The sequence below is a fragment of the Rhinolophus hipposideros genome (assembly GCF_964194185.1).
Source record: "Rhinolophus hipposideros genome assembly, chromosome: 23".
Lineage (NCBI taxonomy): Eukaryota > Metazoa > Chordata > Mammalia > Chiroptera > Rhinolophidae > Rhinolophus > Rhinolophus hipposideros.
Window position 1 is genome coordinate 35117245 of NC_138069.1, and position 13132 is coordinate 35130376.

At 40.2% G+C, this 13132-nt stretch overlaps 1 protein-coding gene across 6 annotated transcripts in view; it reads left to right on the forward strand.

Annotated features, from left to right (window-relative positions):
• Window positions 1-1379: 1379 nt before the first annotated feature.
• TENM2 (teneurin transmembrane protein 2) overlaps window positions 1380-13132 on the forward strand; it is a 1145520-nt gene continuing 1133767 nt past the window's right edge. For all 6 annotated transcript variants that reach the window (XM_081034975.1, XM_081034979.1, XM_081034980.1 and 3 more), the window contains exon 1: window positions 1380-1790. The gene's annotated coding sequence lies outside the window, so the exon portion shown is untranslated. The remainder of the gene's footprint in view (window positions 1791-13132) is intronic.

The window sequence follows — 13132 nt, forward strand, 5'->3', positions numbered from 1 at the left end:
CTAATGAAAAAAATGATGCAAAGTTCTAGTCAAGACCTGAGTATTATCACTATTATTAGTATTACAACATTGGCAAATTTCAGGCATGCTGTTTTTCAAAGATTTGTAGGTTGCTAAAGACAGGCCAGGTACACCTAAAGGCCAGAGGGTATCAGCCAAACATCCAGCACAGTTTTACCTTGCTGGAAAAGCCCAAGGTTCATCAATGCCCTGCATTTTTTTTTTTTTGTCTGGTGCCGAAGAGTCAGATGGCCAGATCTGGATTTCCGGATGCATTGGTTATAATTGACTGGCAGTTGGCAAAATAGTCGGGGGTCTCAATTTCCTTCTAGGGTTGATCACATAGTGTTTGGACAAGATAAAATCAGGTAATTCATGGGCATCATATAGCCTAGAGCCTGTACAGGGTAAGTAAGCAATAACGGTGCGCTGTTACTATTACCACCGCCAGGCCCTGCGGGATATTCTGCCAAGTACCCTGTAACTGAATCAGCTTTCCCGGGCAGGGAATTGCTTCCTCTGGGATCGCCTTTACAGAAGGAAGAAAAGCAGGTCCTCTGTGAGTTCTGGAAGCCTAGTGTCCCCAGTACCGCATCCTCCGGGGCAGCTTCTGGGCCACCGAGGAGTCTCTCCCTGAGGCAGGTCAGCGGGGAGGGGGGGCTGAAGGTTCTGGTGTCAACCTCCACCTTCCCTCAGGAAGCTGTGGTCCCTGTGTTCCTAACCCTGGAAGGCGCGACCTGCGGTCCCGCGGAGCCCCGGGCATGCTCACGAGGCGAGGCAGGCTCGGGCAGTCCGCAGGACACGCGACTTCTGCGCTTCCCTGTGCGCAGGGGCCCGGGCGCCGCTGCAGGTTCAGAGGCTTTCACAGAGCCGGACGTCGGTGCCCGCAGCCGGGAACCCGAGCCTCCCCGGGTCGGCCCCGGAGCGGAACTGCACTGCCCTGCGCGGGGTCTGCGCACTCAGTGTCGGGGCTCGGAAACGCCTGCTTGGGGGTTTCTCTGAAGGCCACGGGGTGCATGTGCCCCTGTGGCCCGTCTGTCACACTCGTGAGCCCCTCCCCGGCCCCACACCCCGCGACCACAGCTGCCGCAGCCCCAGCGCCAGCCCCCAGCCCCCAGCCCCCAGCCACCAGCCACCACCCACCACCCACCACCCACCACCCACCACCCAGCCCCGGCGGCCGCGGCTGGGGCGCGCACCCAGGCCCGCGGATCGGCTCGCGCGCCCATTCAGGGCTTGTGCTGGCCGCGCGCGCGCGCGTGTGTGTGTGAGTGTGTGCGCGCGCGCGCTCCTGCGTGTGTGCATGTGTGTGCGCGCGTGTGTGTGCGGCGCGCGGGCGGGCGCGTCTGGGTGTGCGTGCATGTGGTATGGGTTTAATTCCAGAGCAGGTTGCACAGTGGTCCTGGGTGGCTCTCAGGCTCGGGTCGCGCTGGGGCGTCCTCCGGCTCCTCAGCGTCTCCGAAGGAGCAGCAGCCGCCCCGCACCAGCAGCAGCAGCCCGGCCACCCCGGCGGCTCGGCGGCAGCGCGGAGGCACGGCCCGCAGGACGGTGCAGGAGCGAGCACCGTTCCGGGAGTTCGGGGGGCGGGGAAGAGGGAGGACGGGGAACGCCTGTCTTAGTCCCTGGGGTTATTTTCCCCTTCTTTCCCTCTCTCTCTTTCTTGAGGGTGTGTGTCGCCCCCTCGAAGTGAAGGAATTTTGCTCCAAAGCGAGCTGGGACCGAAGACTCTAGGCTAAGTTATCTCTCTATGTAGATGGTGTCAGGGAGCGAAGCTACTGACCGAGCCGCTGGTAAATGTTTTTCACTTCTTACTCTTTAATGCGTAAGGCTTTTGTTTGTTTGTTTGTGTTCTTTTCCCTTTTCTTTCTTCCTGTTTCCTTTCTGTTGCTCCTCATTCTGCACTCGCTCCTGAATCAGCTGCCGTTCCCTTTCTCTCTCTCCTTTGCGTTGTGCAGTTTGCAACTTGTTTCGTGGTTTTCTATGTATTTTTTTTTTCCCCTTCTTCATCCTCAGATGAATGCTGGAACATTTAAATTCGGCACTTCGGGAGGTCGTCATTAGTTGCATGAGTTTTTTTGGGGGGAGGGGAAGGGAAAATTGGTAGAGCAGACTGTTATTTCCCCGCAGAAGGACTGCCGGTGTCTCTCTAATGTACATCGCAATTATAGGGATTTTTTTTTTTTAGGGTGCATTTTAACATTGCATTGAAATTTAAGGTTATCATTTCACGGGATTGCAATGCATTTTGATTCCGTTTTGACAGCATGACAGATACCAGTGTTTCCAGAACTACTGTGTGATACATGCTGGCTAAAATATTCAAAATTGGAGGACAAATCATTTGCATTCCAAAAGAGGATTTCTTTAAAATGCTGTTTTGCATCACATTGCTGCAGATTTGCAGAAGGCAATAATAGACACCACTGCTCACAAACATAACTGGTTTAGTGCAGCCCATTTTATCCTGATCTCCAGTGATTGAGCTATTGCTAAATTTACTTAATAAATAAATTTAGGACTGTGGAGAAGGAGAGGGGTTGCTGGTATTGTTTAACTCAAAATTGTGAGACATGAACAGCAATTTCCAACCCCAGACCAGCCCTCTCTTAGATCTTACTTGAAGTGGTACCTTGTCAGTTGAGGGGTGGGGAGGGAGGGCAGTTTCTGCTATACACATAGAATAAAATTATTTAAAATAGCCAGCATAATGCATGCAAATTGAACACTAACTCTTTCCTTAAAAATAGAACTGACTCTGTAACTCTTGCTTCCAGGATCTGTTTTAAATATTATTTAAAAATTAATATACGACTGTCCTTTAATGTATTCATATCATTAAGTTCTTTGGAGGGTTCTTAGCAGTTACCATGTTTCATTTGTTTTCCTCTTTCCTCCCTGAGTTTTCTGTTCCAGTTCAGTAGAAAACCTGAAGGGTCAGTAAGTAAAGGTAAATCAGCAGTTTAAAAAGAAATCGGTTTATAATTGTAAAATTTCTGCCAAGCCATGGGAAAATGAGCTGAAATAATGGCAGCTGAAGTGTAGGGAGGAAAGACTGGGGTAGAGCAGGTTGCAGTTTCAGTATGTGTATCATCATTTTAAGGAGCTCTGAACTTGACTCAGATGAGGATATCCTGTTCAGGGACGCTCTGAGGCACACACATTGTACAGAGGGAAAATATTGTTATGGAAGGAAGCCTTCTTCTGCTGTGTGGTTGCCTTGTCATAGAACACCAAGTCACCTGTGTGCAGGGAGTATGTGTGCAATAATACTGTTAAACTTTGTTTTAATGTAAACTTAGCTGGTATTGGAAGAACAGCATGAAACAGTATAGCCTGTTCAGGACTGAAGAAATACATACAAAATACACTGTCAATTAACTCAACTAGTCAGACCCTCTTGTCAATAGAAGAAAACTTACTCCGAGGTGCCATGTGTACTCACCTGTTCTGAGTCCCCTGTGTTGACAAAACCTTTTCTTGAAAGTGTGGACCGGATTCCTGAGATCCAAAGCTGTTTTTTCTTTTGTAGGCTGCTGATAGTAATAAGGTGTTTTATTTACAATGAAAGCTCAGCTTGCTCACGGGTCCCTGAGATGGCAATATTGCCATTTGAAAATATTTTCATGGACCTTTGCATTTTCTATTTTTATCAAATTGGGATATGGAAGGGGGGACAGAAACCCAACTTCCATTCATTAGTATCACGGTTGTCTTTGAGTGAAACATTTGCTGGATACTGAAAAAAAAAAAAGAATTTCTATGGGAAGCTACCATCCTTAGAACCCAAGTCTTCTAAAACATCCTGGTTTTCTTGTTCTAGGACCAAAATCAGAAAGCAATATCCCCCATGCTGAGCAGCTGCATTATTTCTCTGGAATATCCCAAAACAGATAATTGACCAGGCTAAGGATTCATTTTGTATGGCCCACGGGGCAAGAGTTCTCATTGGTATGTAATACATTCAGAACATGAATTTTTTTATGAAACATCAGGATTATCTTCAGTTTCAGCATCTTCACTAGATGTGAAGACCAAGAGTCCATTGATTTAAAGAACATACTCTTTCCTGCTGAGGTTGGTTTTTACTCACCCACTCTTCTTTCTACCTCTCGTTTCCTGGCAACTTCTGAAAAGCTCTGAGAATTTGTGTTACAGTAGGAAACATATCTAGGTTTTGGGTGTAATGCCTGGTTAGATTACTGTTCAGTCATCTGGATTTGTAAATACTCTTACATGGTTCTGCATGGTATCGTGTTTGTGGCTTGTTGGTGGTTTTATTATTATAGTTCTATTATTATTACGTTTTCCACTAAATCTTAATGAAGCTAATTTTAACTTGCTGTGCCTGGTGTTGATCTCAGGTTAATGTATCAAAATAATATCATCCTCCTGCTAAGCTTGTTGATAAATTAGGTAGTTTACTTTCAATTGGCATTTGTGTTGAATTGCAGCATTTCCAACAGCATGGGATCTGACAGGGTGGGAAGAGGTAACTTGTTTTTTTTCGGGGGAGGCCATATAGAAAGTGACTGTCTTTTCATAGAACGTGATAATCATATTTGCCCAAATTATCAGGGTCCCTATTTTCATTTTTATAAGAGTGGAGGTTTCTCTGCACTTATGAGGTGCTTATTATGCAAGAGCTACTGAATGTTTCTTAAAACTAATTGCGATTTCTTTTTTTTTTTCATTGTGTAATTGAAGGGAACTTTGAAGTACTTGTGTGTTTTGAAGGAAAACCTGTATTGGCAAGCTTTTTCACTGTTTTCTATACTGTGTGGACTAATTTTGAGAAGTGATTTGTGGTGGAATATGGTCAAGGTCATTTCCAAGGACCTTTTCTTTCCTCCCCACTTAAGAACTCAAGCTTAAACTGAAAGTCAAATTTAAAGAGGCAAAACTCATATCAAGCTACTACCTTAAACGGGGCTCTATGAAAAGCTTATGTTTTTGCCTCTCATTACTCTGTGTGAAGCAACAGTTTTATTCTTTGAATTACTGGCTCACTGTAGTCCTGGTACACTCATAGAGAGAAACCTTCCACTCTGCACGCATTGCACACGCGACAGATTTGCAACTGTCAGGGAAAATTGCAAGAACAGTTTTTTGGGGGGTGGGTGGGTGGGTGGATGCCTTTTGATATGTTCTTAATGGAAAGGGACATAACAATATTTCATAAAATGTGTTATAGTTTCTAATTAGATGCTACCCCATTTAAAATTGTGTGAAACCAATAGGAATTTATAAGAGTTTTGTATTGTAGCTTTGTCAAAATATTCTTTGTACTTTTGGTTTCTAGTTTGATTTAGAAACAGAACATTCACATTGTTCGGGACTTTGTAATATCAGTAACTTATATATATATATATATACACACACACACACACACACACACACACACACACACACACACACACACACATATATATATATATATATATATATATATATATATATATATATACATATTATTATTTTGGGTTTTTTTTTCTACCTAACAACAATAAGCCAGTACTTAACATACTTATTTCCGTAGTGGTAAGAGTATCCTGCTCGTATTTCCAAAAAGACTTCGTGAAGTTGAAGAAGTATAAAATCTTTTCTCTAAACTTCATGTTACTGCCCCAGTCTACTTAATATAGTGCAGACTATAGTGTGATGTTGAACTTGAAATATTGCAGCCTTTTTATGAATTCTTAAGGGCAAAAAAATGAAGCACCTTGAAAATTGTTTGCAAACAAAGTCCCTTCATTATTGTTGAAAGAGTTTAATTGGCCGACCTCTCCTAAGTACAGAATCACGAGCCTTTCAGACAAAAAGAATTATTGGGGAAAAAGTACAGTTATGTGCTTTTCGGCCGTAGTGTGGGTAAAAAGACAGCAGGTGTTTTAACTCTTTTTGTGGAAGTTTAGTGAATAGAAATGAAGATGAAATAGAAATGCATTAAACTCCATTTTTCTTGGTAAAGACTTTTCTCCCGTGGACAATATGAATTGCTCTTTGACCCTGATGGACTGATTGATTGATTGATTGATTGATTGATATCTCATCATTATTGTGTGACTCCTGCCAGAATATTGGTGATGGGTGTTGAAGACCGCATATCTGCCTTGGGAAAATATGAGTGCATGGTTTGGAAGGAGACAGATGCTTTCTTTAAAAGTTTAGACTTCTCAGGCCTTGACAGTAATTCATTCAGAGGAGGCTTTGCTCTCCTTGATATTTGTTTAGACCACCTGTGGAGACTCCCCAAAATCCTCTGGCCTCTGAGCAGTTCTGCCACAGGTCATTGTGATACCAATATGATACTAGATGTCTTAGCTTGGTTGTTCTTCTCATTGCACCCAGCTTCTGATTTTTGGAATGTGAGGCAGATCTATAAAAGTTGGAAACTCTGCTTTCTAAAAGACAGTCTATTTATTGTTCTGATGATTAAATTACTTAGCTCCTTAGGCTTAAGCCTTTTAAAAAGAGTACAAAATGTTGTATGATCCATTTCTGTTAGTATGACCTTAGGACAGCACTTATTGCTAAGTTATAGAAAAGGGAGTTGTGGACCCTGTCGAATCGCAACTTATTTATGAATTTGGTTCGAAAGAATAAATTATTTCCTTTGTTTTTTTTAGGCTCCCCAATCTTCAGTTTGCCTATGAGGTGGCAAGGACTAAAGCTGGAGAATATAATTCATATGTTGAAGATAAAATTGATACTAACAATAACATAACCGATTTAAAATCTTTAGAACGGACAATTTTATAGAGGATTCTTTTGGAAAAAGCTTATGTTTAAATGTCATTTTTATTATTGCTTAAAATTGAACTGATGCTCAATGTTTTGACATTTATCCTACTTTAATTAGAGGAATAAGGGTATATATGGAAAAAAGAAATACATCATTAAATATAAATGATTTAGGTAAAGGTTAAAAAAATCCCATAATGTAAAATAACCATTTCACAAAATTATATAAAACGTTTGCTATATTTGTAACACATTAAGGGAAGCGTCACTTCAAAATTTCGTTTTGAATGTTTAAAATAGTCATGTTAGGTTCTTAGGTTATTTCTAAGAATGAAATGGAACTATTAGAGAAGATAGCTATGCCATTCATGTGTCTAATTCAAACAGTAAATATCTACATAGCTAAAATCCTACTTATTATCAGAGAACTCATTGCAACAGACTTATGATTTGAACGGTGATAATGTTTCTAAACCATTTCAAATGTAAGAGTATATGGTTATGTATACACATTTCAGTAGCTATTACTTAGAAGGAACAGTCAAATTAGAGCTGCAGGAAAGTATATTTCTGGCTTTTATTTTTTTATTCCTTCAATGAGCAGTTTTTGGATTCCCAAGACAGCCAGAAACTGTGCTCTGCTAAGAGCTAAATCTCATGGGAAGAGTTATTTGACACCAAAAGGATGTCCAAGAAAGTAAATGGCAATAGGGGTGGGTATTTTTTTAAAAACCCCAAGATAAAGCTTTCTTCTTTGCATCATTTGAGAGTATATTACAGTGGTGATTGAATTGTATTTTATTTTTGGGTTTGCTCAGACAGTAATTGTGTACATGTATCTGCCCATTCTCTGCCTTCTAGTATGCCCAATTTATTTCTATTCATGTAGACTTGTGTGATTTGACACCTGGAAATGTAGACGTAAGTCAGAGTTTGGCATGACCTGCAGAAATTTAATGGGGGCTTGAGGGCAGAGCAGGTGTGGGTTTGTGGGAAGAAGATGACGACCAGGGGGAGATGTATTATGTAGTGGGCCACCATTCCCTTATGATAATAATCACGCCACTAGTTTTATTTCCAGCCTCGTCTTAACTTCTTGAGAAGACACAAACTGCTTCTCTCCATTTTAACCCTAAGAATAACAATATAATTATTACAAAAACATTTCACAGTGGTTAGGACTCTGTAATTTGTGTGACCCAGCATCTAATTTTTCTCCTCTCTAATCCTGTTTATATATCCCCACACATAATCAGACTCAGTCAGATGAAACCAATTACTAAGGGGAAAAATCAAATTTATTTATTATATTTATTGGATGTGTCTGTTGCTTAATTATCCATTGGCAAATATACATGTGGCTACAGAGAAGGCGGCGGATGAGTGCGGAAAAATGATCAATCATCACTTCTCACAGTCCAGAGGAGGCTGCCAAGAAACAAGAAAAAAAAAAATCCTTTCTCATTGCTATCAATGTGGGGAGCTAAAAAACTGAAAAGCAAGCATTACCCCCAAAATGTGTTTGGTTTCACCTAGGAAAATTTGGAAAGGCTTGGGAGTTACATGATCAGACTTTCCTAACTACTTGATATAATTTTAGGAAGAAATGTAAGGAGTTCTGTATACTTTGAAACAAATAATGATTTTGATGTTCAAAGTTATGTGTTGGAAAACTAACTCAAGTTTTCCCGCAAAGCAATGACCAAGCCCACTCTTTGGCTGTGTGTCGGACTGTGGGAAGGAAGCAGGGGAGGCATTGTGGGGAGGGGTGGGGTTGGGTGGGTGTTAAGGGTAAGGTGATCTGCAATGTACTGTTTGCAAAGTTATTGATCATTACATGTAACTCTAAAGAGTAAATGCTAACAGCACTGCTAAAGCAGTGAATTAGATTTTGTGTTTGTCCTTTGAAGGTAAAAACATCCACAGACGTATTTTTGGTCTCATGTGGTTTTGTTTTAAAAAAACAAACAACAAAAACTTGTCTCAGTCAAATGGTTCTCTCTCTCTCTCTCTTTCTCTCTCTCTCTCTCTCTCTCTCTCTCTCTCTCTCTCTCTCTCTCTCTCTCTCTCTCTCTCTCTCTCTCTCTCTCTTCCCCCACCCCTCTCCTCTACGCTCCTTCCCTCCCTCTCTCCTTTTTACTCCACTTTCAGTTTAATGGGATTGTACCAGAGCATGGCCTATGTCTTACATGTTTTCTCCACTTGCTCTCATCATACATTTCTGAAAATTTATCACTGTGGAAGTTGCTCTTCAAAACGCTAAGTGGAGTAACCATTATTTCAAGTACACATGGAAAGACTAAGTTGTTAACAGAAGTATAGTCTTATTTATGTAATTCCTCAATTCCAGGGACCACAAAATTTTTATAAATCTGCCCTATTCATACCCCCAAGGTAGACCAGGTATATGAGCTTTCGGGAGGAAAACAAAGCACTTTTGAACTTGAGGCTTTGAAGATTGTCTAAAAGGAAACAGTGAAATTATGTTTTAAGAAATGCAGTACACGTTAATGCATCATTTAGAGAAGACAATGGGAAATTATGATTTCTTACTAACTACCATTAATTTGGGGATGCTACTATTGAAGAGACTAAGCATTGTAGAGAATGCTTTTGTTATGTTTAGATGCAAAGAAATAAAATGACAACACAAATCTTACCAGTCAGAAGGCAGAGGTGGTTTTATACCTGTTGCCTTAGCAAGAAAATATTAGAGATGAGCTAAACTTTGCATTTATTCTAATCTATATTTTAAAAGTGATTCTGTAAATAACGTAATAGAATAATAATTGTATTGCAGAATAAAAGTTGCCTTCAGCTGGATTCACTGGAGTAGCCAAACAATAAATAGAGAGCCTGAACTCTACTTCCTACAACAGTGATTTTTCACTAGCTATTCCCTAAGGCCACTCTAGGTATGAGGGGCACCAGTTATTTTTATATGATTTGTGTATGTTTCCATAGATTGTGAAGTCTATTCCTGGTCAATTTTCAAGTTAAAATTGTGTTACGGCTACCCTGAAGGTTGTCATTCCTTGGTTTTTCTCTTGTCAGTCAATTCATAAGTGTTTATTAAGCCCCCATGGGTTGTACACAGAGTTGCACACTGTGTGTGTGTGTGTGTGTGTGTGTGTGTGTGTGTGTGTGTGTGTGTGTGTATGATTGGTCTCTGTTCTAGAGCCTGTATCCTATAGGCAAAAGTACTATTATAAGAGTGTGTTTGTGTATAAAATAATATTTTAGTTATGGAACTGAGTAGTAGGTTTTTTTCTTTATTTTTCTTTAGTTTGTTTTTGTTTTTGTTTTGTTTTAATAGCTTTGATCTGGAACTCTAAGGGTATAACAATAAGAAAAATATAGCTGCAGACTAGGTCAGGGTTATTTCTTTCTTTCCTTCCTTCTTTCCTTCCTTCTTTCCTTCCTTCTTTCCTTCTTACTTTCCTTCCTCCCTCCCTCTTTCTCTTTCTTTCTTTCTTAAATTCCAGTACCTAATAACAGACATGTTTAAGTAAAGCCAGAGGGTGAGTATTAAACTGTGGATCCTTGCCAGGAGACATCATAGCCTCATTGACACCTAGGTGTTGGAGTAAGGACAAATTCTGAGCTGGTCATTTTTTGGATATGCCTGTTACCTGTGTAAATTCAATCAGTGAATGCATAAATGACGCGATGCCCCAAAGCTGTCAATTTACATTTTTCATGACCAATGAATCAATTTATGATTCACCTTCTTTTTAATGAAGGGATTTTGAAAAATGATAGGAATTAGGAAGGAAAGAAAATTGTCAAGAACTCCCAATATGCCTTGGATGAAAAATGTTCTTTAAAGGGACATTTCCCCTGTTGAACTTGAAAGCATTTGGTGAATATGTAGGTTCAGGGACTTACTTTTCAAAACGTATTCACGCTCTTAAATTCATCTTTTATCAGTCATTTGTGGGAAGGGTAATATTCTTAACAAGTACCAGGTGAATAACTCTGGGATAGGAGGAGGGCACTGAGACACTGGCCTTTTCCAGAGTCCCACGTCATAGCTTCCTGGACTTCTAGCAGTCAGCTGTGGTTTTTAATATCATTGGTCAGGCTGCTGATTAATGCTTATTTTGACTCTGATTTACAGGATGTGCATATGTCATTTCCAGCAAATCATAGCTAAACTATCAAAATTTCTTTTTCAACTTCTGTTCCTTGTTGATCTGAATCAGAGAAGCAGTGGCTGAGAAAAAATAGGAAGGGCCTTCGCTAATGCATTCCTGCTTTAAACTTTGAGGCTAGGCTCTTCCTGTTGGGTACTTGAACTTCTGAGGATGTATGAGATCACTAATCATTTGTTGCCGCGGGTCCTTCTGAATGGGAAGTTTCCTTGTCTTTGTGGTAAAGAGATGTTCTCTTACAACTCACATTATTGCAGGATCTCTTGATTTATTTCCCAACAGTTTAAACGATTAACCGACAGAACATAAAAGTACAATTTGAATTATTATTTTTGATTTTGGGATTGAGTTATGTTCTTACTCATAAGTTAATGAGACTAATTCTGGTTAATGTAACCAGAAAAGGAATGTGTTAGAAGGACATTGGGACTCAGGAAATCACGGGGAAAGATGTGGAATCGGGTACTTCTGCCTCTGCCACTGAATACTGGGTGCCCAGCTGGGGTCCTCCATATCCCTGACTTGGGCTGTGCCCTGGTCTTTAGTATCAACCAGCATTGCTGCCCTGGATATGTGGCTATTTGTACCAGACCTGGAAGAAACCCTTGTTCTTTCTTCTGGGTATCGCTGCCTCTGGATTCAAAGTTCCGGGCTGTTGATTCCTTCAATTGGCCGTGTCTTGGTCAAGTGTCCACACCTGTAATTAGAAAATCTGGGAAATCCGTTATATGTCCCTTTCACATTCTATATGGAGACAAAAATATTTGACTTCCAGCAAGATATAAATGGAATTCCCTCAAAATAACGGGCGAAGGGGCCAGTCAGCCAAACAGAAAAGCAAGGAGCCCCCAGCAAATCTGTACTGTTATTCCGTGAGGGAACTGTAGGCTCTTAGAAGATGGAGATCAAGTGCCTCAGTATATGAACTCGACAGGCTAACAGCAGTGAGAACTTCTCTTGTTTAAAATAGGTGATAGGACATCCCTGATTATAAAGGTGTTAAGGACGATGCTTTTGATTGTATGAGACACCGGTCTTCAGTATGTGTGTCCTGTAGAACAGTCTTTTTGTTATCACCAAGAGCCATTTTTAAATGTGATCCCTCAAAATTCTGTTGATGTTGCAGTCAAAGATAATTCACCTCGAATGAGCTGAAGTTTGCCTCTGTATAAATATGTCAAGTTGATAAGTGGTCTGAAAAAAAAGGTAAAGGGGATTTGTTTAATGTAACCAAGAAAGACATACAGATGACTAAGCAATTAATGGGAATTCCAGAAACAGATCCAACCAACTTTCTACTTAGAAATCTGTAATAAATAAGTGTGGCACGTGAAAGGAAACAAGCTGCATTTCTTTTTGCTTAGTTGAGACTCTGAGAGTTTCAAATAGGTCTTCCGTCCTAAATCAGTAATAAGCCTAGTGAAGTATAGGAGCCGTGAAAGTAATCTGTGTCTGTGGTTAATTCCATGGCATCTGAAGGCGCAGTCTTTTATTTTTCAATTCCTAATTAATATATTTATCCTTCCATCACTGTCTCCCAAGGATTTTGAGAATTAATTAGACACAAAGTCACTTTCAATCCTTGGATGTTACATTCTGTTCTGGAAAAATATGAGATACTGAAGTGTTATTAGAAATGACAAAGGTTCATCCAATAAAATAATCTGACTGGCTGAAGTCTCACATCGTTGATATTTTCTAATATAAATTACTGTAGGATTAGATAGTTAAATATTGAATATTGTCTCATTTAATGCAGTTCCATAAAATATTAATGATAATGATGTTTCTCCAGTTTGGGGAATAGGAAGATTTTTTTTTTTTTCTGACTAATAGCTTTGGCTGGTAATATAATACCTTTTTAAAATGATAATGAAGATAGTTAAATGAAGGTGAAACAGGAAATAAATGGCCACTGAGATGACAGATTTCAAACAGGTCAAAGATCACAAAAATATTTTCGTTTTTGTATTAAATAGTTTTCTCTTTATTCTAATGACTCCACTGTGATTGTTGTGGATATCTTTGAGAATTTGTTTAAAAAAAAAAGAACAAACAAACAGATTAGGCCCTATTAGGCCCTTGAAGAGATGCTCTGTTGATGTTTAGTTGGCACAAGGTGTAAAAGTCTGAAAATTGGATTGGGCTTTGAAGGAAGGCTGGCCATCTTGAGTGTGACCTTTGAAATGGGATTGTTTATGAAGTTAAAAAGAGGAAAGAGAGCAAAAGAGAAAACA